The following is a 25794-nucleotide window of genomic DNA, read 5'->3' on the forward strand; positions in this document are numbered from 1 at the left end:
AACTTGAAAACACTGCCAGAGATTTTCCCTTAGATCTGTGCCCTCCTCCCCCATTTTCAGTATGTTTTTTAATAAAAAGGAAATGGAATGTGACCTCTGCTGTTTCTTTGAAATGTCCTTGGGTCCCTGGTATTTGCCCCCCAGGGGTGCTGGCGGCCTGGACGGTGGGCAGGGGTCGGGGAAGAGGTCATGGTGCCAGGAGGCCTCACGTAGTGAAAAGAGGGTGCCAGGTACAAACAGTTAAATAGTCACAAACTGTTTGCTAAATATTTAATAATTAGGCAAGCATCTCCCAGGTTGGTTGCTTAGGTTGCATTGACCTTGGCAGCCCTGATGAGGCGAGATTTTCACAAAGTACTGGCCAAGAATTTTTCCAGTGATAAAAGGCAAGAATCAATGCTTTTTACCCCAGCATGGCAATTGCCCTTAAAAACAAAATTAAAACTCCCTCTGATGACTTAGTACATTTTAAGTTACTTTCCATGGCGGCATAGATACCTGCCCCGTGATAGATATTTGCTCTGTGAATTTAGAGGAAATCTGTGCTCCAAATATGGTACAAATCATTGAAGAATAGGGCGTTTATTTTCTTCCTGCCACTATTTATGGGAAAGAATTACTGAGGGTCCTTCTTGCCCTGGTTTGTGGATGTCCTTGGTGGTTGCAATCAAGCAAGCTCTTATGAGGAATAATATCTGGAGAAAAGACGAGAAGCATTTGAGAGTTGAATGAGAAAGAAATGGAAAGGGTTACTGCTTTTAAACATAATAGAGTCTGTATTTGCTGCCTACCCCTCCCCCTTCCCCATTTAATCCTTCAGTTAATACTATTTTAGAAAGGATAAGACAGATGTTAAGGATCATACCACCTTACTGGTCCCAGCTGTGAAACACTGTCAGGAGGCAGATAATTGAAACAAGGTACATAATTGAAACAGTTTGAAGCTCAAAGGTAAAGTTAAGTTCTGGAATTATTTGTATTTCCCTAAAGTGTGACGAGTCAGCAAACAGCAAGCTGCCTGGGTCACTGAGCAGAAATGGAACAGATGCTGAGACAGGAAGGGAAGGTGTGGCTGACTTCTCTTCTTGGCCCACTCTGTGTCTATCTGATCCTGCTCCGTGCATTTATTCAGCACCTATGATCCTGGTCCTGAATGGCTCCAGAGATTTAGATATCTAATGATACCTAAAGAGAAATAGGGCCAATCTTTGCTGTGTTTCAAAGAGCTTTTTGGATATCTGGGATTGAAGACAAAAACTTGCATACCAACTCAACATGTTCCATTATCCTAAACATGGAATGATTCCCTTGACTTCCCACCCAGACCCTCTCTGAGCCTGGAAATACAACCTGGCTAAGCTCCGGCCAGAATCCAGTTGCAGCCCAAGGGCAGAGCCCAGATAGGGCTGGCCCCTTTCCTCCTAGAACAGCCCGCTCTTGGTGCCCAGAAGCCCATTCACTGTGCTTCTTGGAATGGACGCCAGTTTCCAAATAATTGAATACCAGCCTCCCAGTAGCTGGGTTTCCTCTCCCTGGACTGTGTTTCACATTCCCCTAGTTACACAATTTTTCTGATAACCCTGAATCTTGGGATCTTTTAGAGTCTTGGTTAAATAGTAACTAGTACCTATGTCCTGCTTTTCTTTCTTGGTCATTAGACAGATTTTCTTTCTGGTTGGTCTTTTTCGTCATTAGATTACATGCTTACAGAGAGACTTTGTAGGTGTGTAGAAAAGAGTTGGGAAAAGTTAAAGGGGTCATCCTAGGGGAAGCAGACTTGGAGTCTTCACCTATGTGCAGGTCAGATGAGTCACTCATTTGTAGCCTTTCTCGAGTGCCTGCTCTTAACCACTGAGCCATCCTGTGTCTCTAGTTGTAGCCTTTGTTACTCTGACTGCTATTTTAGAGAATAAACTGAGAATGAAATCATTCATCTACTTGTACCCTTTTCACCCGAGAATGTCATAGTCCCACAGAGGTTAGTTAAAATCTTCAGGACTGTAGATTATCAAGTAATCCTTTCCTAAAACGTATGTAAAACACCAAGCCAATGAATATGTGTCCTGAAGCAGAAAATTAAAACTCTGACTCGGTGTTGTCAGGCATTGTAGAAAAGATGTTCCTGAGCTGCAGTGAATATTAACAAATGACAAAAGGAATATTGTATCTCAAACTTTATCACAAGTGGTGAATTCTGTTCTGTTCAGTGTACAAGTGGTTCTCCAAACTTTAATGAAACCCTGACCTGGCCTTGGAGACATCATGTGTGTAGACCCAGAGACACCAGATAGTCGATGAGTTTTGGGGACACAGTCCTTGTCTTCAGAGATCCTAATATCTTGGGAGAAACCATTGAAGGATCTTAAGCAGAGCATATCTTTATTTTAAAGAGTTCATGCAGGCTGCAATGAGAATGAAACAGTAAAGATAACAAACAAGACCAAAGGCAGCTGCAGCAAAAATTTACATTAGAGGAGAGAGAGAAGTGAATTGATTCAAAAGATAGTTAAAGAAGCACTGGTATTTACAGTTTTAACTGTAAGAACCCGTTAGGTAACTTGAATCTCTGACGTCAATTTACATGTCATTTCAAAATACATTTTCTCCAGGTAGGTAAATGTAAGCCACGTTTCATTGCAATGTTCTTCATGTGGATTCTAGTTCCTCTAGAGCTCCTCGTGGTTTTTAATCACAGAAAAATAGTTTCTGATAAATAGCCAATTATATTTCACATTTTCAACAACCTAGTGTTTCTTTCTCCAGACTTAAATATCTACATCTGAAGGCAAAGCTAAAGTAAACTGTTGCCCTCATATTATATACACATTCTCTGATTTAGCTTCACTCCTTCTGGGAGTAAAAACACCCTGACATTTGATTGTTTAACTTTAGTGGAAATGGACAGTAGAACAGCCTTTCTTTTTTATTGTTTTCAGTTGATCACAACATGGCCTGCTATATGTCACAGCGAGGACTGTATTATATTTGTAAGAGTATTAGTAACATGTGAGAGGCCTCTAAGTGAACAAAAGTCACCTTGGTTATTGACTCAGTGCCACGTGCATAGCTTGTTAATACAACGTGTATTTGGATATATTTTAAATTTATTAATTCACTTGATCACTAGTTGTAGAGTAGATGTCTACACTCAGGAGTTTTGAAATTTGATTTTGGTGTTAATTCTTTTCCCTCATTTGATAACTGAGTATCATATATATCTTGGTTCCTAACATGTAACAAATACAAAGATTTGATTCTGTATAGCTATAAAATAGTATCGCTTTTATTTGGTCTGATTGTCAACAACCTTAGTCCTCCAGAATATGTATTGTAATCTAGAAATGCATAAAAGAAGTCCCGCGCACCTTCAAATTCTTATTAAGAGCCATGTACTTAAGATTCCCACTAGAACTTATTTGGCATTATTTCGTTTCTGATTCCTAATGAGCTTGGCTACCTGGGTTCGTGGTCCACAGCAAGGAGATCTACTTTGTGGTTTCAGTGTACAGCTCTTATGATAAGTATGAAATGTGGTTACAGCCAAATGCTAGGCAGCAAAGACAATACAGTGAAGGTGGTCTGTGATTAAACCCTAAGTCTACAAGAAAAACGTTCAATCGTGTTCAAAACTGTTAGAAAGGAATAAGTACTGCATTTTGGTAAAAGGGACCCTTGATCCTTTTTAGAGCTGGAAAATAACCTTAAAAGTTACTTGGTCTAACCACCTTAATTTACAGATGAGGAAACTGAGTCTCAAAGAGGTTAAATGATTTGTCCAAAGTCATACAGCTCCCCACTGGAAAAGCTGCTGGGACCACAATCTCAGAGTCCCAATTCCTAGTTTAGTCATCTTCCTACTTCTGACTAACAAGCACAAATGTTGGTACTATAAAAACTCATTCTATATTAAGTATGATATTGTCCAAAACATAGCCACTGTTTATTGAGAAATTACTTATATATTCAGTATCAGTTATCTATTGTTGTGTAACAAATGACCCCAAACATAATGGCTTAAAATAACCACCGTTTATTGAGCTTGTGCTTCTGTAGATAAACAGTTTGGGTGGGCTTGGGTGAGCAAATTACTGTCTTTTCCAGGTTCCTTCATGCGTCTGTGGTCACCAAGGCAGCTCTGCCTCTGAGTATTGGCAGACCATCAGCCATGTCACATGGGGAGCAGCTGAGCCTCACATCTTTCATGATTTAGCAGGCTAGCCTGGGTTCATCACGTATTGGCTCAACTTGGTTGCAAGAGAGAATGGAAACAAGGCTCCTTGAGGCCTAGGTTCAAGCTGACACAGCTCACTTCTACTCCAGTCTATTTCAAAAGCGACTCAAGAAGCCAGTTCAGATTCAAGGGGTGGAAAAAGACCCCACTTTTTAATGGGAGAAACTGCAGAGTTCCATTAGAAAATGGGATGGATTCAGGGAGGGATGGAGAATCATGGCCTTTTTTCACAATTTATAATATACACCTTGTACCTTATGTAACTTGTCTAGCTTAATTCTCACAATAGCACTAAAGGTTAGGCAGAATTCCTATTTTACAGGTGAAGAAACTGAGAACCAGACATGTTAGTCTGGATTAGGCAGGACAGATGATGAGTGATGAATCCAACACTGGGACTTGGGTGTGTCTGACTCCAAAGCCTGTGCTCAGAACCACGATCGGAGCCCTGCCTCCCTGCATTATGGTGCGGTGACGAGTGATGGTATTACTAAGTATCATGCAGCTCAAGAGTTTTGCATGAAAAAAAAAATCAAAATTTAGTAAAACTTTTTCTTGATTTATATGCTAAGATAAATAATAAAGAAATAATATCAAACATGCTTATGTCCTCAAAGAACATATGGTCTCATTTATATGTAGTTGCATGTGCACACATGTTATTTAAGCAATAAAATTCCAAGTAAAGAGAAATAAGACTGGATAATCAGAGAAGCTTAATAGAGGATGAAGTGATGAGTTCAGGGGAGCCAAGAGAAAGCCCTATTTGGAATAGTATCTGTTAATATCTCAAAAGATCATCACATCATTTATGTAAAATAAGTAATATTCCCTTTATACAAGGGAAGTTATTTGCCCTAAGTCATACAGCTAAAACCTAATCAAGACGACATTTAAACCCATGTCCATGTATCTCAAAAAACTATTTCCCTTCCATTTTCTTTCCACTAAGCCAGTAAGCTTTGGTCCTCGAAGTGAGGTCCATGGACCAGCAGCATCATAACCACCTGGGAGCTTGTTGGAAATGCAGTCCTGACTTCACCTCCAGTCTACTGAATCAGAACCTGCATTTTAACAGGATCTCCCAGATGATTGCATAACCACAGTGAAGGCTGAGTCCTGCCCTAAAGGGAGCTCGGAGAAATGAGTTATATTAAGATAGGTGAAGGAGAGTGGAAGACCTTTCTTTCTTTTTTTGCTTGTTTATTTTTTTTTAATTTAATTTTAAGTTCCAGGATACATATGTAGAACATGCAGGTTTGCTACATAGGTAAATATGTGTCATAGTGGTTTGCTGCACCTGTCAACCCATCACCTAGATATTAAGCCCTGCATGCATTAGCTATTTATCCTGATGCTCTCCCTCCCCCTTCCCTCCCTACAGGCCCTGGTGTGTGTTGTTTCCTTCCCTGTGTCCATGTGTTCTCATTGTTCAACTCCCACTTATGAGTAAGAACATGTGGTGTTAGGTTTTCTGATCCTGTGTTAGTTTGCTGAGGATGATGGCTTCGAGCTTTATCCATGTCCCTACAGAAGACATGATCATGCTCCTCTTTTTTGGCTGTATAATATTCTATGGTATATATGCACCACATTTTCTTTATCTAGTCTGTCATTGATGGGCACTTGGGTTGATTCCATATCTTTGCTATTGTGAATAGTGCTGCAATAAATATACACGTGCATGTATCTTTATAATAGAATGATTTGTATTTCTTTGGGTATATACCCAATAATGAGATTGCTGGGTTGAATGGTATTTCTGGTTCTAGATCATTGAGGGGTTGCCACACTGTCTTCCACAATGGTTGAACTAATTTACATTTCTACCACCAGTGTAAAAGCATTCCTGTTTCTCCACAGCCTTGCCAGCATCTATTGTTTCTTAACTTTTTAATAATCACCATTCTCACTAGTGTGAGATGGTATCTCATTGTGGTTTTGATTTGCATTTCTCTAATGATCAGTGATGATGAGCTTTGTTTAAATATGTTTGTAGGCCGCATAAATCTCTTTTGAGAAGTGTCTGTTCATGTCCTTTGCCCACTTTTTGATGGGGTTGTTTGGTTTTTTTCTTGTAAATCTGTTTAAGTTCCTGATAAATTCTGGAAATTAGACCTTTGTCAGGTGGGTAGATTGCAAAAATTTTCCTCCATTCTATAGGTTGCCTGTTTGATCTGATGATAGTTTCTTTTGCTGTGCAGAAGCTCTTTAGTTTAATTAGATCCCATTTGTCAATTTTGGTTTTTGTTGCAATTATTTTTGGCAATTTCATCATAAAATCTTTGTCCATGCCTATGTCCTGAATGGTATTGCCTAGATTCTCTTCTGGGGTTTTTATGGTTTTGGGTTTTACATTTAAGTCTTTAATCCATCTTGAGTTAATTTTTGTGTATGGTTTAAGGAAGGGGTCCAGTTTCAGTTTTCTGCATATGACTAGCCAGTTTTCCCAGTACCATATATTAAATAGGGAATTCTTTCCCCATTGCTTGTTTTTGTCAGGTTTGTCGAAGATTCGATGGTTGTAGATATGTGGTCTTATTTCTGAGGTCTCTGTATCTGTTTTGGTACCAGTACCATGCTGTTTTGGTTACTATAGTCTTGTCGTATAGTTTGAAGTCAGGTAGAGTGAGTGCCTCCACCTTTGTTCTTTTTGCTTAGGATTGTCTTGGCTATATGTACTCTTTTTTGGTTCCATATTAATTTTAAATTAGTTTTTTTCTAATTTTGTGAATAATGTCAATGATAGCTTGATGGGAATAGCACTGAATCTATAAATTACTTTGGGCAGTATGACTGTTTTCAATATATTGATCCTTCCTATCCACAAGGATAGAATGTTTTTCTGTTTGTTTGTGTCCTGTCTTATTTCCTTAAGCAGTGGTTTGTAGTTCTCCTTGAAGAGGTCCTTCACATGAGGGTGGAGGAGCTTTCTAGACAGGGAGAACAGTGACAGCTTGGACCCTGAGGCTGGAATCAATGCCACAAGTATGAGAGCAAGTGGAGGGATTGCTGGACTAGAGTAGGGGTGCATTTTTGGCAGTAGAAGGAAGTCATGTGAGACTGATGGAATCGCTGTGGAGCCTGATGAAGTCTGCTTGTTAGAAAGGTTAATCGGGCAGTACTGAGGCTGGCCTGGCAGCAGTGACCCTGGTTGTTCTTACACTTTGCTGTCATTTAGCTGTGTTGTGAAGACAGCTCAGACCAAGGTAAAGATGGAGGAAACAGAGGAGAAGGATGCAATCTGGGAGGTATTTCAAAGCACCTCCCATGGGATTCAATGCCAGATTTTCTAAGGGAATAAAGAGAAAATGTGAAGATGATTCTGGACTGTCAAGTTCTGAACTGTGCTTCCCAACCTTCAGTCTGGGATGTTATCTTTGCAATTCTTTGCTACCGTAAAAGAAGGATACTTTTTAGTGATTGTGGTTTTGTTGTTTGTTTAAAGACAGCTTCCCCCATTCCTTTTAATTATAGCAGTTTTCCAACTTTTGCTAAGAGGTAATTCAAACATTAAAATTCCAAATCTCTATGTCCATGTAAATAGTCGGGGAATTTTTTTTTTTGGCAGGCAATTATTTGTTCTTTATGTAGTTCTATTTATTAGGCCTTCCCAACTACTCTGTGATATCTATGTAGGTAGGATTATGATGATCATTTCACAGTCAAGGACACAGACTTGGAGATGTGATTCAGCCAAAACTTGAACCCAGGTCTGCTGGCTCCAAGCACAATTCTCTATCTGTCCAACTAAAGCACTTTGAGGTTTTCTACTTGGTCTTTGGAGGAGATTATCAAACTGATCAGTCTTTAGTTTACTTTGGTTTGACTTTTTTCATATATACTGTGCCAAATTCAGAAAGATGCTTCAAAGTTTATAGTGGTGGTTTTGAAGTAACTATTTCATGGGAAATTGAAAATCCTTCATTAAAAACTGATTTCCTCCCTTGCCTGATTTTCTTATTTCATTGAATCCATATGTTGATCCCAATGGCAACAAACCACACTTCAAATTTCAAATGATGTGAGCGATTTTGCAGTCCTTTCCTTTGTTTGTTTGAAAGATGAAAACATTTTGATTTTTTTTCAATTCCGTTTTTAAGCCTATTTCTTAAGCAACAAAGCTGAGGCTTTAAAAGTGTCCATAGATGAGGTCAGGAGATCGAGACCATCCTGGCTAACCCAACACGGTTAAACCCCATCTCTACTAAAAAAATACAAAAAATTAGCCGGGGGTGGTGGTGGGTGCCTGTAGTACCAGCTACTCGGGAGGCTGAGGCAGGAGAATGGCATGAACCCAGGAGGTGGAGCTTGCAGTGAGCCGAGATCACATCACGCACTCCAGCCTGGGCGACAGAACGAGACTCCGTCTCAAAAAAAAAAAATGTCCGTAGATGACAGAATCATGACCTGGAAGGGGTCTTCAGTGGTCCAAACCCCTCATTTTATGGATAAGAAAACTGAGGCCTAAAGAGAGAAAGGGACCTCTTCAAGGATACCCCATAAGTTGGAGGTTGTTGTAGGGCTGGGACCCATGTCTCTAACCCTCCTGTCCTGTGCTTTTTCACTCAACTACTTCAAAGCTGTTCCTATCCCTGTGGCAGCGTCTCCCAGTCACTGGTGAGCAGTGTGGGGAAGCTGAAAGAGTTCACATTTTAAAGCCGCCATTACTTGAGTTTGAATCCTGGTTTGCTGACTAGCTGGCATGTGACAAATGCATTTAATGATATAGTCATTTCCAAAGAGAATCATAAAACAGGGTTAACTGGCTAGACCATCAAGATGGGATTTACAGTTTATCTGCATTCTCTTTTAAACTTGACAAGACAAGTTTTATGATGCTCACCATGATTTGGTTTTGGCGAAGGAAGCCAAGTGTTCTAGGGGTGGACATAGTAAAAACAGCAGAGATCCACTGCAGCCCAGGCAGAGGCCCCACCCAGCCTGATCCCCCTGCTGTAAAATGAGTTCAGGCACTACTGTTGATGCCACGTTTTCTCTGTTCAAAAATAAAACACAAGTATTTCCTGGTGCTGCAGCACAGGGCTAAGTTGTGGCGCTGGGGAGGTGAGCCTGAAAACAAAGGCAGATAGAGAAGTCACAGCTCACTGGTGAGGGAGCTAGAGAGTTGTTTTCTTAATATCCTCTGCCTTTGAATCTGCCTAGATTCAAAGATTTAATGGGGCAAAAGGAGTGTTACTTTTATATAACCAAAAAATAAATAAATAAAATAAAATAGCTTTAGAGAATAAAATTACTGAAACTGCAACCCTTGACAGGCAATTGTCCTTTAAGAGGTAACTAGACAAACAAGCAAAACAAGCTAACAAACAAAAACTCATGAATTCACGGCTGGAGCACATCGCAGGTCCCCTAATGGCAGGTATGACTAGGCGAGGCGCAAGTACACCTATGCCCATAAGTCAGAAATTATCAGATTCGTCCTCCCAAACACAGATGACAGCATCATATGCACATTTGTTTGCATTAAATCAGTACTCATCTCTGCAGGTGCTTACCCTCTATTCAGTTTCTGTGAGCCCCTTGGAAAGAAACTGGGTGTTGGGGTTGTATTTTCTTCCATCACTAAGCCATTTGGTCCACTGTACTTCTTGAGTAAGTCTCAAAAGAGGAGAAGCTGTGGCCCACTTGGAGTCCGGCTGCCCCAGAAGAGACTGTAATGAGAGCTGGACTCTCATCAGGTTTGAATCTTGGCTCTGCCATTTGTTGTGGGACCTCAGGAGTTTTACTTAATCTTCCTGGATTTCAGTTTCCTCATCTGTAAACTGGGACGCTAACTACTTCCTCTAATTTGCATCTACCTAGCACAGTCCGCCCTTAGTAAATGTTTAAATACTCTGAGTCTCAGCCTCTGTGGCCTCCCATTTTCTCAAATGTAAAATACATCTGGACTAGAGCAGGATGGGAGGTACAGGATGGAAAGAAAGAATGAGGCAGGAACTCAAACTACACACACCTTCTCCCAGCTCCCCTCGCCTTGACCTTAGATAAAAGCCACACGAAATAGCAGGAAACTTTCAAGCTTAAACTCTTGGGATTTCCCCTGAATTTCTAACTAGAGATGTAAATTTCCTCATTATGAAATTGTCTACTTATATATCTGTCCAGGGACCGTTTTAAATGTTTCTGAATATAATTATACCCCAAGCATGTAAAGAACTTTAGGGTAAAATGTGTAATCGATTCCACGTTTGTATAGTGTGAGTGTGAGGCAGAGAGGATGCCAAGGACTGAATTTGAGGAAAGGAAGCAACAATGGAGTTCACAGAGAAAGCAGAACTTATTTAAATGCTGAAATGATCATGGTATAAGTAGGGAGACTAAAGAAAACTGTAAAATATGGAGAAATTAAAGCTCGAGAACATGACCTTTTCTTATTCTCAGTTCCATGAAGAGTTTTCAAAATAACAAAGGTGGCATTTCTAGCATTTAAAAGGGAGGGCTGTGGCCTCACTCTTCATGTTTAGTATATGCTCCATTCTTCATTTCGTGAATTGGAGTTTTGAAAAAATATTATTGTAAAATGTTCTTATACTGGAGTGTCCATTCCAATTAGTGAACCTAGTGCCACAAAAAGCTTTTTTTTTTTTTTCTATCAATGTGTAGAATAAAACCTAAATGCCCTATTATTGAACAAGTATCTGTGGAGGCCAAGCACTGTGCCAGGTGATGAGGATACAAAGGTGAACAAAATGGACCTGGACACAATCTCAGTGGGAGACAGCTATCGATGCGATAACCATGCTAGTGTGGACGGCTTCCCTGAGGAAGGGATGTGCAGCTGGGATCCACAGGCTGAGTAGACTCTCACCTGGCAAAGGGAGCCCCAGAGAGGGGAGGGCGAAGGGCATGCTGAAATGCCCCGGGGGTATGGTGTTCTGAGAAATGTCTTCAGCACAAGGAGTACCAAGAGAGGTGGACAGTAGCCCCATCCTGCAGGCCTTGCAGGTCACATGCTAAAAACCAACTTCAGCTAACCTGGTCCTTCATATCTACCAGGTTCCTCTCAGTGGATGTTAAAACCTCCAGAATTTGGAGGTGGGTGAGGATAAAGGAACCATCCTCACAGCCTCAACACTTGGTCTCAGGTTCGATTCACCCTCACAATCCAAGTTTGATTAGTAAGCAGGAATAAAAACAATCATACATCCTGTCCTGTAAGCTTGGTGAAGCCCCTCCTTCTATTCTTTTGGTTTCTCCAACTGTATCTTCATGGAAAGTTCATGAAAGACAAATGTGACACTCTTCTAGCAGAAGAGTTGAGGTCACCTAAGAGCTTAATTTAAGCAGCAAGAATCCTTTGAACCAGCCACTGAATGAGCCATTTCTCAGAAACAAGCCCTAGGAACATTAGGAAGGGTAAAAGATACTGGATTGCTGTAATCTACATCGTTGATACAAGAGTGGGAATGCCTCTCATGACACTATTTCTAGCCAGTCTACACTCATACAAAACTGATTTCACCAAGGAAAAATAACTTCTAACATCTATTTTGCAAATGCATAAAGTCCTTTGGAGTGGAAATAATGAAACTAGTGCACCTGTACAAGCCATCTCTGCCTTCTGATAACATTTTTACTAACCGTTCCTGAATATATATTCCTGTTGGGCAACTCATTTAATCTACAACCTAAAGCACAGATTAAAAACACACTCATAAATTCCAAACCGTCTTTGCTGACATATCATAAAACAAATTGCAGACAATACAACCTTATAGTTGATGGTCTTTATCTTAAGAACAGTGAGAAGCTATTGAAGGTTTTAAACTGAGGAGTATTAACAGTTGCATCCCTGGGTGCACTGTGGGAAGTAAGAAGGCAAGAGTTGGGGAGAGGAGATCAATTAAGGGACTATTGCAGAAGAAGATGTTGACTCTCCTCTTGAATAAAGTAGAAGCAGTTATAGAGTGAGAAGTGGAAGGGTTCCTAGGATAGTCGATGAGATCACCAGTACCTGGTAATGGATAGGAAATGGGAAGTGAGGGAAGAGGTATCAAGACTGAATATTAGGACTTGGGTATGCAAGTTTTCTTCCAGTACTATTTGTGATGAAAAAAAAATCCATATATCATCAATATATACAGTATGTAGGCCGAGCACGGTGGCTCATGCCTGTAATCCCAGCACTTTGGGAGGCTAAAGTGGGCAGATCACCTGAGTTCAGAAGTTCAAGACCAGCCTGGTCAACATGGTGAAACCCCATCTCTACTAAAAATACAAAAATTAGCTGGGCGTGGTGGTGGGCACCTGTAATCCCAGCTACTCGGGAGGCTGAGGCAGGAGAATTGCTTGAGACCAGGAGGCGGAGTTTGCAGTGAGCCAAGATCATGCCATTGCACTCCAGCCTGGGTGACACAGTGAGACTCCGTCTCAAAAAAAGAAGTACAATATGTAGATACAGTGCAGTACTCTGCACTGATTTAAAAATGAGATGTATGTGTGATGACATGACAGAAGATTCAGGATATAGTCTTAAGTTTTTAAAAATTTGTTGAAGAAAAATGCACTTAGTGTTTCATTTTAATAAAATAGTAATGATTATAATTAGCTCTTAACAGAAAATAGCTGGAAGAATAAATTTTAAACAAATAACAGTGAAGATTATGGGGCATTTACAAACTATATTTGACATTTCTGTACTCTGGATTTTTTGCAGCTCTCGTGTTTACTTTTGTAGTCGGAGAAAGCAGACTTTGCAGAAGAGCAAACTGCCCGTCTTCTAACATGGAATCTTCTGATCCTCTGTTCTAAAATGATTGCTCCCTCTTCCGAATATCTTCTAGGCTGTTAGAGCCAAAAATGACTTTAGAGATCATTTAGTTCTACGTCCTTATTTCACACATGAGGAAACTGAGGTCTAGAAAGACTAATGGTGTGGCCAAAGTCACATAACCCTAAGTTAAGAGCAAAACCAAGACTAGAACCCAGGGATATACTGACTTGTAGTCTAGAATTCTCTCCTGCAAGCAAAGTCTCCTCTAGCATTCACTGTATCTGTGAATAATTTGACTTTACTTGGAATGCCTCATAAATAAATTTGTCTTTCTCCTCCAGTAAATTTGTGCTTGAAACTCAGAGAGTCAGTGTCCAGTATCACGTTCATGCATTGTGAAGCATGCATTACAACAATTGACAGGCTTCAGTTAGATTTCAGATCCGAGGCAACACTAAAATTCGAGGAAAAGAAAGACTCCCATCTGTGGTTTGTACTTACACAGAACTCTCAGGAGCTCGCTCATGTTCTCTCTCTGTCTTTCACACATACAGTAGGAATAAGTTAGTTACCTAATTGGTTATGCTGGGGAAATGGACTTTGGATTGAGGACGCATCAGTAGGTACCTTCCCACTTGCAACGAAATACCAATATCCTGAACTTCTGGAAGGAAATGGCGTCGCTGTTCAAGGCATACTTTAATCTGTTGATAATGTCAGTAGTTTCCCACAACTGTATTGAACACTATCTCATCCTACAATTCTCATAGGCCCTTTTCACAGAGTGTGTCTCAGGGACTGTTTCATATCTCACAGAGACACAGCCAACCCTGGCCTGACTATGGGCCCGGAGCAGTGTTTCACATTGTCAACCCCTCATGTTGCGGGGTTCAACCATATGGAGGCTTATGAATCAATGTTCAGTGATGCAAACCTCCTCCTTTGACTGAAATGAGAAATCATGGCTACTTTGTCCCTTGCCTTGTATCTCCCCAGGGGCAATTAGGGAGTTGCCCCAGCCTGCAAAGGGCTGTGTTAGGCTTTCTCACCTCTGGCGCCTCCTCCTTTTCTTCTCCTCCCCTGAAGCTAATCATGACACTTTTGTCTCTACTGAGCTCCACTTGGCATCTATTGTTCATCATCTAAATGAGCTGCTGTCTCTAGGAAACTATTCTGTTCTCTGCTTCCCGTTTTGCAAATTTGGTGTGTCTGTTTCCAGTGTTTTATTAATTTATTTCAACTGAACATTTTCCATATCGTAAACATTTCCATTTTTTACATTACCATCTGCTTGATGTTTTAGACTCTGTATACCCCCCCCCCACATACATGTTTGTGTAAGATTCAGTTCTAAAGTCTTTCAAACCAGTTTTCTTTTCCTATAGTTAATTCTGTGTGGGTTCACAATGCCTTAAATATTTAAGTATCCATGTAATGCATTTATACTTTTTATCTTAAAATTCGGAGAAAACAGTTAAGCCTCATGACTGTGATATTCCTTTAAATTGTATTAAACTAGGATTTCGATATACAGTCATGTGCCTCATAACAACATTTGGGTCATATACCTCTTATACAATGTTGGTCCCTTAAGATTATAATATCATATTTTTACTGTACATTTACTATGTTTAGATATGTTTACAATTGCCTACAGTATTCAGTAGTATAGTCACATGCTGTACATATTTGTAGCCTGGAAGCAACAGGCTGTACCATCTAACCTAGCTGTGTAGTAGGCTCTACCATCTAGGTTTGTATAAGTACACTCTGATGTTTGCACAACAAAATCACCTAGCGACACATTTCTTGGAACATATTCCCATTATTAAGCGATGAATGACTAAATGATATAGGGAGAAATCTAAAGCACTAATTATTTTCTCCTCAGTCAGCTATAAGTCTGCCTTTCAATAAGCTTACCTTGTTCTTTTCGCAAATGCAGAAATTTATTTCTCAATAAGCTTCTTGAATACTAACTTCACATAGAGATTATGTAGTAGTAATCAAGGAGAGAAAGCACAGAAGAGCAGCCAGTAGACCCTCATTGCAAGTAGAACAGGAAGGAATGTGACTGAACCACACCCCAGTGGATCTTAGAATTGGAAAATTGCGAGACGACATGTAGAAAATTCCAAGATGACAAGATTGTTGTGCCCTGGAGGGTTATTAAAAGAGCTGGTATTATCTCTATATAACCCACACGTGGACTGTACATGTGCACCCTCAGAAGTACCTAGAAAATTTTTTGTTTCTCACTTCGTTCAGCTATGCCCAGACCAAGCAATAATCTATCAGACTTACAGTATTCTTGGTATGACATATAGTTACTGAATTTTCTAGTAAAATGCAAACTATGTTGGATGGACAACCGGATGAGGTATTTGAGTCAGTCTGCCCTGAAACTCAGATTGGTGTTCTCCATAACTTGACCCTTCTGTATCTGCACCTAGACCCATTATCTGCTTTGCCACAAGAACGTTGATCATATTCTCTTCCAAATGGATAAGGCAAAGCATTTTTATGCCAATACTATGACACTTTGGGAGATATAGTTTGTATGCATAAACATTGGGACATTTTGATAATGGGGATAAACACTGGGACATTTTGATATTCATTGAATCAGTGATAAATTATTATTCACTCAACATATATGTCTTGAACATCTCCCAAATTAAAACTGCCATGAAGGAGTTAGAATATAGCGTCTGTAGATATAATTAAGAGCTAGTACCAGGGAACTTGTTTTTGTTTCTTAATATCCACAACCAACAAATTAGTACTTTCTAGCCATTTGTTTTTTGATTCATAAAGTTTTGAGAGTAAAGAAATGTGAGAAAAAAAATCTGTTACCTTACAATCAACTGAGACTGTTTTCCTGCTGGAAATTCCCAGTTGGGACTGATTAAGAAATGTATGTTTCTGCTAAAGGTACAGGTGGAGCCAAAGGATAAAAGGGTGCTGTGTCTTTAAATTTAAAGATATTTTATAATTGTCCTTGAAGTTTCTATTTTCATTTGTTTGCTCTGGGTGGACATGGAAAAATATTTGCCTACTGTATGGTACTAATCTTCATGCATGTGTTTGCAAATTACCTTTCTTGTGAAAAGGGTGTAGGCATTTCATTGATGATGCCTTTTCTTATTAAATATTGCAAATGCATGAATTTTCTGCACCAAAAATTGGTGAGTTCATTTTATATCTGAAAGTCGGGTTTAAGAGATGTCTCAGAAGCTTCAAAAGTGTGAAACCTTAGGAATTAAACATTGGGTTCTCTAGTTACAAATTATCACAGGAGCTACCTTAGTTATTTTTTAGTATTTTCATTGCAAACCAGTTATTTTCAAAGTTTTGGTGAACCCTAATATTTATTATAAATAACATTGTTTGAATAATCTTACTTTGCCTAAGAAGTTTTTTTTTAAGATGTAGAAAATATCTTTAAATTATTTTGAGTGGCTATGTGTGGTTTTCTTCCATAAATTAAAATTTCAATAGTTCAGAAATTATTATTCACTCAACAAATATGTATTGAACATCTCCCATATACTAGAAAGAAAGTATGTCAGCCTTCCTGAAAGCCCACAGCATATTTTTCACAAATAGAGAACATTAATTTGCAAATAAAATTATTGAATTCTCTACTCCCACACCATGTACCTGATGTTTCTAAAATAAAAACATTAACTAAATTTCACAGAGTTTATTCGAGCAAAGAACCATTCATGAATTGGGTAGCACTCAGAACCAAAAGAGATTCCAAGTTCTGCTCTACAGTGAGCAGTAAGCTTACCTTGGCTAAAGTTGGAAGTAAAATACAGAAATAACTTGATTGGTTACAGCTAGGTATTTGCCATAGTTGAGTATGGGCTGATCAGTTGGCTGCATGTGATTGGCTGAAACCCAGCTATTTGTTACAAAAATATATTGTCCTAATTTTTTGTCTGTTTATATACCAAATTAGGTTACAGTTTGTTATATAGGAATTCAAAGCACAGAGACAGCCTTAGCCTTTTGACCCCCTGCTTATTTTGCTTTAACAGTATGTAAATGTATTCTATAATGAATATAATTTAATATATAAATGTAATTTTATTGAGCACTAACTACAAGCTAGGCATTATACTCTGGGATGATCAGGATACAGAAGTGAACAGAATCCCTATAATATCTACCGGGAAAGAGGAACATGAAATAATCCTTAAATAAAAATAGAATTTAAATTGTGGAACAACAAAGGAAAGATCAAAGAGGTATATAATATCCTTAAATGGGATCCGATTTAAATAATTTAAATGGGAGAGGGGAGGGGAGGGAGAAGGCAAGGAAGGCTTTTCAGAGAAAGTGAAGTGCTGAAAGTAGAAGAATGAAGAAAAGTTGGCCAGGGGAAATGGTGGAGAAAAATGGCCATATATATTTAATTTTTAAAAATAAAGGGAGACTTCATTCTGGGGCCTAGAAACCTGGTTTCTAACTTAAGAGATGCTAGCAACTGCCCTTGAGCCTGTCTTAACCTCTGGCCTCATTTTCTTTAAGTGAGAAATCTGAGTTGGATAGAAGGATCTAGGATTTCTTCTCTTCTTTGATCTGTGATTAATATGAATGGCAACCTTATGGGGAAGCTCTCCAGTGGCTCCCTCTGGGCTGGTTCCTGGAGCTGTCATCATCTTAGACCACATTCTGTCGGTTCCTGGAAATGGGGAAGCTGCATACTGTGTGCGCCTCTGCCAGACATTGGCTAGAATTTGTGACATTCATGCAGTTAGGCTTGAGCGACTGCAGCCTCCTGCCCCACCTATATCCACAAATTTATCTACATCTGCATCATTCCTTTCCTCATTCTCTCCATTCTCAGAGGATAAGGTGTTTCTTTTCCTGTTCAAGGCCAACTTTTTCATGTGGACTTAACTTTTTTCTTCCATCCTCTGGGATATTGCTTCACCACTTAATTCTGTCTTTGTCCTGAATCTATCAACTCTAACCAAATAAAAGTGGGTGTAAGGGGTGTTGAAAAAATTTATTTCTTACAAGATAAATATGTCTTCCTTTGAGTCTGTTGGCCACTGCCCCATCTCTGTGTTTCCCTTATTTAAATATAAAATAAAATGTCCTAAAGAGTTCTTGAGTAATTGCTGCCTTTAACTGCAATTCCCAATTCCTTACTTCCAGTTCACTCAACATATTGCTATTTGGTTTTAGTCCACGTCGTGACATGAAATCATCACTGATCAATTCTAATGGTCATATTTCACCCTTTTAATTTATAAACCTCCTTGCTACATTTCAAACTTGATCTTGAGGATATCTTCCTTTTTGAAATTCTGCCTTTCCTTGGATGCTATTATGCTATTACATTTCTTACTCCTGATTCTTCTCCTACTTCTATGACCAGTCCCTATTGACCTATTATCAAGTTTGACCCTGAGGTTTTCATGACGCAGAATCCAGTTGCATGTTCTATGCTATCTATGAGTTATGTCTGCAAGGAAGAATGTACAAAGAATTCTGAGTAGGATTAAACAGTAATCAGATTCATTGATTCAGGTCAACTGGCAAGGTAATCTGTGGAAGGTTACAGAATCAAAGATGACTTGAGAATTAGATAACAAGTAATATAAATCTTGGGGACTTAGACGAGAACACTGAACCCTTTGTAAGATATACAGTCTTCATTAAAGCAAATATACATAGGGAAAATTAGATCCTAAATCCCAGGCTAACTTGCTAGTGAAAATGCACTAAGAAGGTAACCCCAAATGTTGGGGGGAAAGCAAAATTATTTCCTTATAATACAGTGTTCTAACTATGGGAAAACTTAAAATTTAAGTATAAATATGATGGACTAAATAAAATCCAAAATATTTATACTTTTGTATAAGTTTGGGGGAAAGTATTTAATATTTTAGATATTCATTATGTTTTAGATAATGTGTTAATATGATTAGCCTTGTGATATCTAATATAAAATATGTCATTTATGATTGATTTAGATTTGGGTTTTTTTTTTTTTTTTTTTGAGACGGAGTGTCACTCTGTCGCCCAGGCTGGAGTGCAGTGGCGTAATCTCAGCTCACTGCAAGCTCCGCCTCCCGGGTTTACGCCATTCTCCTGCCTCAGCCACCCGAGTAGCTGGGAATACAGGTGCCCGCCACCTCGCCCAGCTAGTTTTTTGTATTTTTTTTTTAGTAGAGACGGGGTTTCTAGATTTTGTATTTTTAAGTTAAAAATGTTAAGATAATTTTGCTGTATTGAATGCTATATTGAAATGTTTAATGTCTGTTACGTTAACCAAGTTAAAATATCAGTCTTAAGAAGATTGACAGAGTTTAGATAATTTTAAATAGAATATAAGATTTATAATTGATCTCAATTCAAGAAAAACACATTTTTATATTTGTTATTTTAATCGTTTAAAAACCGAAGTGCCTGCAAATAATGTTTTTGAAGGTTGTAGGGGACACCCAGAAAACTTCTTTGCTATCTCCCACTCCCAAGCAGTAGTGTGTCCTTGGTCTCCTTTCTCCCCCAACAGTTCTTCCCCGCCTTCTAGGCTCCCTGGCCAACCTCTGGCAGTGTCAGAACATATGCACCACTCATAGCTCACACATACATGATGTCTAAATGCCTTTCTCCAGCCCTGCCCTCCTACACAGCTACAGATCCATCAAAAACTACTTCCTGTAGGGCAGATCTGCTTGCATATCCCCAGACCCCATCCAACTCAACTCACCTGAAATGCAGTCTATCAGTGCTCCACCTTCAAGCCCACTAATGTGCTCTCCTTTTTGCTGTTATCTCAGCTGATGACATCATCAAGTGCTCTTTCCTCTCTAGGGCAAAGACTGGGTTGGACATTGCTATGGTTTGAATGTGTCCCCCAAAGTTCGTGTGTTTGAAATTTAATCCTCAATGCAACAGTTTTGAGAGGTGGGATCCTAAAGAGGTGATTAGGTGACAAGTGTCCTGCCATCATGAATGGATTAATGCCATTACCTTGGGAGTGGGTTCCTGATAAAAGGAACAGTTCTGGCCCCCTTCCCTTCTTTCTTTCTCATGGGTTCTCTGTTGCCTTTCTACCTTCTGCCATGGGATGTTGCAGCAGGAAGGCCCTCATATAAAATAAAAGTCCGCCTGACCTTAGACTTCCCAACCTCCGGGACTGTAATAAATAAATTTCTGTTATTTATAAATTACTCAGCCTCATGTATTCTGTTATAGCAGCACAAAGCAGACTAAGACACCGGTCAAGGTTGCCTCTCTTTGACCCCCCAGTGCCTACTACCTGGCAAAAGTAGGTACTCAAAAACTCAGATGATAAATATGAAGCCCAAATAAAATAGGGAATGTCATGAATACCTGCTTTAGGATGAGTGGAAAGGGAAGACTCCATTATCATTTTGGTATTAGCTCATGGTTTCTTTGTCAAAAGGGTAGGAATAGCTAACATTCATTGAGCACCTACTATGCACCAGGTACTTTAGGTGATTTGTGCACATTAGCTGAAAGGGTTGGGCTCAGAGAGGTAAAGCAAGTCATTCAGGATGACAAAGCTAGTAAGTGACAGAGATGGTACTTGTGAAGGTCTGTGTAGCTCCAGAACCTCTTCAGTGTTCCCACCTCTCCTCAGAGTAGCTATTTTCACATTAAATTAGATTTCCTCTGACTGACGTTTTTATGCAGTGGTATTACTGATATAACTATGAAGATCAAGTTGCATGTATGCAAAAATTCAGAATTTAGTGTGTTTATAAAAAATTAGTAGATTTTTTTCATTTGCTTATAAAAGACTTCACATTTTCAGTCACAATACCAAGGCTTAATCATTTCAAAGGTGAATACTGTCAGTTATGGAAGGTACATCAGCAGAATCAGCTCTGCTAACTTTCTTGCTTGACCTACTGATGGTTTAGGAAAAAGCCGCCTTGGGTTTTCCAGATAGTTAGACCAAGAAGGATGCATTTTAATCAAACTGAACACAAAAGGTTGGGTTTGGAGGAAATGCAACCACACGAGTGCCTTTTAAGAAATAAAATTGAGAAATCATCCTTCTAACACTTCCTCCTTCCCTTCCCTTTACACAGTTCGTAGAAACAATGCTCCTTTTTTCTTGTGGAGCACTTCAACCCCAGCACAAAATTAATAGGAGTGGTAAAACTGGAACTGCAATTTTATTTCTTACCCCACCCCATCACCGTGGAGAATAAACCCTCTAAATACAGGCTGCCAGGTACAAGCTAAAGATTGAGATAATGATCCTTTGCTTTAAAATAAACATTTTTTAAAAATGAGTATTCTAGTCTATATATCTCGTTTATGAATTAACTCTGTGACACTTAAAACTACCCTGTTTCTTTTAAGATTTGTAATGTTACAGGAACTTTTGTCTAGTTTCTCTTCAGGAAATTATAAAATTATACCACTTTTAGCAATGTTTATGAATTATTTAGAATACCAGTTCTCTTGAGCTATTTTGTTTAATTAAGTCACATATACAAATTTGAAAATTGGAAATATCCTAGATAAAGATGTAAGAATTATATATGAAGTATTATAGAATAGATTTCTAGAAAGGGGTTCTAGTGAGCAGTAGCTTTTGATTAATGACGTTTAACTAGGGCATAAGGAATTTGAATTCCCAGAACTGCTTTTTACTGTGGCCAAAATTCAAAATAATTTTTATTTTTGTGAAATAATTTTTCTTCAACTACAAGGAAGAAAAGAAAGGAAAAAAACTTAAATATTTTTTTATTTTAAAATACATTATTTAAAATAATTATTTTACAATACATTATTTTAAAATATATTATTTAAAATAATTATTTTATTTTTATTAATAAAATAAAATAAAATAAATATTTTATTTTAAAATAATTATTTTAATCACAGAAACTAAAATAATATATCTGGCTCTATTGTGATTTTGCTAAAATCACAAAAACTAAAATAATGTATCTGGCTCCATTGGGAGAATATGATCCATCATTCAAGAGAAACTTGTCTCGTTCTTGCAAGTGTAAGGACCAAATGGTAAATATATTTAGCACATGGTTTGGTTCTACTTATCATCACTAATGTTCTCATTTTCCAAATGGAAGGATAAAAACAATAATTTACCCAAAGCAGTAAAGCAGATGTGGGACTGTTTAATCTCTGCTCTTCCTTTAAATTGCTCTATAGTCACAGAAATCACTTCTCTGTTCTTTAGTCTATTAACAGACAACATCTTGCTATTGCTGTAATCCAAAGCTATATCCCTTCAGCATCTTCATAATAATTACTAGATGCTTTAAATCCATATATTTCAAATACCTTCATTCTGCCATCTTACCTGCTCATGTTTATGCAGGCACCTAGTAGCTGTTGAAACAGGATAACACTGTGGCTAAAAGCACATGCTTTTAGAACCCCTGGGTTCAAATCCCAGCCCTAGAACTTCTTAACCTCTGTGAGCCTCCATGTCTTTGTCTGTAAAACGGGAATAATCATTGTGCTGACACATAGATGGGATCGTTGTTGGTTTAGAAGCTAGGAATCAAATCAGTACATACATGTGAAGAAATTTTGTATGTTAACCTCTGTGACTTCTGTATTAAAAATAGTTTTTAATAAAACATGTTAAAAATAATGAATTTTTGAAAATTAGCTTGCCTACAGCAGGTACCACAGCAGGTGTACCACTTCATGTTGGCCATCCACTGGGATGGCTGTAATCAGACAGATGGACAATAACAAGTGTTGGCAAGGAAGTGGAGAAACTGCAACCCTCATACACTGCTGGTGGGAATGTAATATGGTGCCTCCATGTTGGGAAACAGTCTTGCAATTCCTTAAAATTTAAACACAGAATTGCAGTATTCATCAATTCTCCTAGGTATATATCCAAGGAAAAAAATGTATGTTTGTGTCACAGAAAGACTCATACACAAATGTTTACAGCAGCATTATTCATAACATCCCAAAAGTAGAAACAACCTAAAGTTCACTGACTGATGTGTAGATAATAATATGTGATACATCCATAGAGTAGACTATCGTTCAGCCGTAAAAAGGAACAGAGTACTGATAACATGCTACAACATGAATGAACCTTGGAAACATCATTCTAAGGAAAAGCAACCAGACACAAAAGGCTACATATTGTATGATTCCATTTATATGGAAGGTCAAGATTAGACAAATACAGAGACAGAAAGTAGACTGGCGATTGCCTAGGGCTGGGGAGAACAAGGGGATTGGGAAAGATGGCTAAAGTTGATGGTTATGGGATATCTTTTGGCAGTGATAAAAATGTGCTAAAATTTTTGTGGTAATGGAGGCATAACTCTGAATATGCAAAAAATATTGAAATACTTAAATGGGTAAATTATAAGGCATATGAATTTTATCTCAATATAGCTGTTAAAAATAATAATAAAGTGGTAGACTTCTAAGGAATTTCAGTAACTTCTAAACTTAAAAGTTTTTAGACAAGCGATCAATAGACATCTGTTAATTACCCCATCACAGATATGACAACCAATCCCTAGGCTTTGACTTCCCAGTAGCTTTTGTCTGGGAATTTACCTTGCCTACAGTAGCAATCTTCCTGTAGGTAAAAACAAGAAACTTCAACCCTGGTCTTTGTTTAATAGTTAGGTTTTTTTCTAATTCTAAAATATGTACAGATTGGGAAAAACCCAGAAAAATATGAGTTCAAAGCATAAATTAAAAACATAAATAATCCTGTGATCTGAGAGCAGTATCCCTGCCTGGCTCCTTTCCAGGTTGGAAAATCTGATTTTAGAACTTAGGTTTGAGAGAACCGAGTTCTTACACCAAGTACATATAGAAACTGCATCTTTACAAAATCGTCTCTAAAATGATCACTTGGACCTGAAGAGCTCATCTTTCCAAAGGTGATTTCCAGTCTTATATGGGTTAGAGAATGCCCAAATGTAGTAATTTTTTTATTTTTATTTTAAAAACAACCCCCACTTACTTTGTGCTGCCATTAGTGATTTCCCCTACCCTGCCCCACAATTTACACAATGTTTTTCTTCCTATATTATTACCTTTGGACCACGTTGTAGTCTTCTCTATTATTTATCTAGTTCCAATTTCCCTAGCCTAGACAAAGCCCTCTGAAAATAATGGCTGATAAGAGAAATGCTGCCCAGATCTCCAGGCCTGGAGCCATTTCACTGGGAATCATACTCTCCCAAGGCTCTTAATGTAGGTTTGACTTGATGTGACAAGCGAATATAGTAGCCTATTCTTTGTTAGAAAAAAAAAAATGGATTAATTATTTGGCTGAAGTCCGCCAAACAGAGGTTGGCCCTTAAAGGAACAAATACTTCCCGTTGTTTTAGATCGTACTTCAAGCAAGGAACTAAAATAATGTAAACATAACTCAGATAAAGAGACTCTTTACGCTTCTGTTTGTTCACAAGGAAAATGCTTATTTACAATGTGCCTTTCAAAATTATTTTCCTGAGTTGGTCTTTTGGTCAAGGAAATTAATTGATAACAAGATGTGCTGTTGTCCATAGGGAATGCATTTCTGCAAAGACAAGTAACTAGAAGCAGTCTCATCCCATTAACTCTGTGGCCACTTTCTGCCTCCCCCTCTCTCAATATTTGTCACTTTTTTTAATCACTGGTTATTTTTTCATGTGAAGGTGTCTTTTCTCAAATGGCTATAAATTTTTAAGTATGTCCCGTAAACATCTTGTCATTCCCCACAGTACCTTATTTAAAGTCAAGTCTTATATTATATCTTGGTTAATTACCTGCCAGTAGGCATAGGTAGCCTTTCTTCCTTCAGAATTGGCATTAGTAGTCTAATTACTTAGTCTTACGGCTTTCTGAAGGTAAAATCAGAATTACACTGTCTACAGTGAAGCAGAAAAGGTCATGTCTACAGAGCGGCATTTTCAGAGCAAAACATTAAACAGGCTGACTAATGGGATATGCCTGTTCGTGGTACTAGTCTTTCAAGTCTTTTCTGGGTTTGAAAATTTTCAAAATCAAAAGTTTTTTAAGAAATTAAACATCTAATTTCTTCTCCAGAACTTAGATGCAATATTAATATCTCTTCTATATTCAGCTTCTCAGATGGGTTCTTTATTTCAAAGGATGCCTATTTATAGCAAATACCTACATGTTCCTACGGACCCCAAACCTTTCTTCTTTTCTCTTGCTCATTTTATTTTTTTGTAAACATTTTTCACATTGTGTTTCAGATATGCCCTCCCCAAACTTTCATAAATTAATGAGTATTCTACAGACTTGGAGTTTTTAGTCTAGAAGAGTTAGATTCAGGAGTTAACTAAATAATCACACAAACGCAAATTTTCAGTAGTAACAAGTATAATATGAATCAGTAGTAGAAAGATTTGATCCAATAAGGAAAGTAAAGGAAGATTTATCTGAGGGAGGCAGTGGGCACTGAGACAGGAGGCACAGCATGTGCAAAGGCTCGGTGGCAGGCAGCAGCAACACAGTGTGAGGTTGATTACAAGGAGACCTGTGAATTTGGAGCCCAAAGACGAAAATAGTTCAAGATGAGCTTGAAGGAATGGGTAGGATTTTTTTCTTCTCATCCTGGAGGCAAAGGGAATCTACTGAAATATCTTTAAAAACAAGAAGCTGGTATAATCAGACCAGTACTTAGACAGGATTACTTAATTTTTGCTGTGGAGAACTCATTGGAAACATCCAATGGGCAGACCAGTCAGAAAGGTTTTGCAGTAGACTAAGCAAGAGACATAGGGAATTTGGTCATTTTGGTAGAAAGAAGTGAATTCATGAAGTATTTATGAAATAAAAGTGTTAGGCAATGTTA

General features: G+C 38.4%; 1 protein-coding gene and 1 long non-coding RNA gene across 12 annotated transcripts in view; one reads left to right on the forward strand and one right to left on the reverse strand.

The window, feature by feature from the left end:
• Window positions 1-9890, reverse strand: part of LOC144341137 (uncharacterized) — a 61777-nt gene extending 51887 nt beyond the window's left edge. The window contains exon 1 of one of the 2 annotated variants that reach the window (XR_013417805.1): window positions 9751-9890. This is a non-coding gene — a long non-coding RNA (uncharacterized LOC144341137). The remainder of the gene's footprint in view (window positions 1-9750) is intronic. The other variant, XR_013417804.1, reaches the window with a different exon arrangement.
• Window positions 1-25794, forward strand: part of C5H4orf19 (chromosome 5 C4orf19 homolog) — a 135387-nt gene that overhangs the window by 984 nt on the left and 108609 nt on the right. The gene's annotated exons all lie outside the window — the stretch shown is intronic.

Source organism: Macaca mulatta, chromosome 5, assembly GCF_049350105.2.
Source record: "Macaca mulatta isolate MMU2019108-1 chromosome 5, T2T-MMU8v2.0, whole genome shotgun sequence".
NCBI classification, from domain to species: Eukaryota; Metazoa; Chordata; class Mammalia; order Primates; family Cercopithecidae; genus Macaca; species Macaca mulatta.